A 1,219-nucleotide genomic window follows, 5' to 3' on the forward strand; every position below is an offset into this window, starting at 1 on the left:
AAGCACTGTCGGACGGGGTGTGCGGGGAGCTCGCTGCGGCCGCTGTGCTCCCCGGAGTCCTCCCTGGGCATCCTGGTCCTTCAGTGCAGCCCTGGGAGGGACCTTCCCCAGGCGGGAGAGCTGGGGTTTTGGAAATCGGGGGGAACTAGGGTGACTGGGCTTCTTCTGAGCCTTTTGGGGAGGAGGATTTGCCTTCGCGTCAAACGAATAATGAGCATCCATCGAGTGAAGTGCCGCTCGCATGCTGGTGAGGCTGGCGGCAGCTCACGCCCTTCATCAGGCTGTAAGACCTTGCCTTGCGCTCGTTGCGGCGAACGAGAGTGTCAGGTTCTTGTAGCGTCTGTTTTAATTAAGCATGTCAGCATTTTCCTATTAAGTTCTTAACTTTCCAGGACTCATAGCTCAGGTTTTCCTTGGCATGCAAATGCATCTCTGGAGGAGTGTTTTTTTCTTAATTAGAAGGGGTTGGGAAATGCTTTTGGCTGTTTGCTGTAGGTGTGGGTGGGACAGAACAGTCCGTTTCCTGGCGGCAGCGCTTCCCCTCTGAAAACATCTTCTGTGTTTTTTTTGTGCAGGACCACTGTGGGGTTTTTTTTCTTAATTTTTATGAAAGCTTTTTTGAAGCTACAGGGGAGGAGAAGGGTAGAGCCTTCAGACGGCCTTGATCTTGTCCTTGGTGTGTTGTTAATTAGACAATAGAAGGGAGTCTGCGGCTGAAGCCAAAGGCAACATTTCTGTTGCGCACATCAGCTCCCGCGGGGCAGCCCAGACCCCAGAGCTCCATTTGCAAAGCAAAAGTGAAACCGTTGCTGAGGGCAGGGGCGGCAGGCTCAACACTGCTGAGGATGTGGGGTCTGCGGTGCTTTCCCTCCGCTCGGGGCGGGGGGGGATGTGGGATGCACAGCAAAAAAAAAGGGGTGTGGTGAAGCAGCTGGGCGTTTGTCTCCCAGCGTGGGCCAGCACCTGCTTTGACTCCCATGACTCACGCTATGCCCCCAGCCCTGCATCATGGCCAAGCCCAGCTGCTCTCGGCCTCTTTGCCATGACGTCTTTGAGGTCTCCCCTCCAGAGTGCCCGGCCGCAATGGGAACTCCCTGCTCGACGGCTGCTGTGCGGTGACACAGCCTCGCCGTGTCCTCAGGAGGCGGCAGTGCCGCCGGGCAGACCGCAGCCGTCTGGGGCAGCTCCGCTGCCTGCGGCTGAGCCGGGGGAGGGCGAG

General features: G+C 57.4%; 1 protein-coding gene across 2 annotated transcripts in view; it reads left to right on the top strand.

The window, feature by feature from the left end:
• Window positions 1-1,219, top strand: part of LOC104164306 (protein argonaute-1) — a 15,373-nt gene that overhangs the window by 9,393 nt on the left and 4,761 nt on the right. The window lies entirely within an intron of this gene.

The sequence above is a fragment of the Cariama cristata genome, unplaced genomic scaffold (genome assembly GCF_000690535.1).
Source record: "Cariama cristata isolate BGI_N322 unplaced genomic scaffold, ASM69053v1 scaffold23027, whole genome shotgun sequence".
Taxonomy (NCBI): domain Eukaryota; kingdom Metazoa; phylum Chordata; class Aves; order Cariamiformes; family Cariamidae; genus Cariama; species Cariama cristata.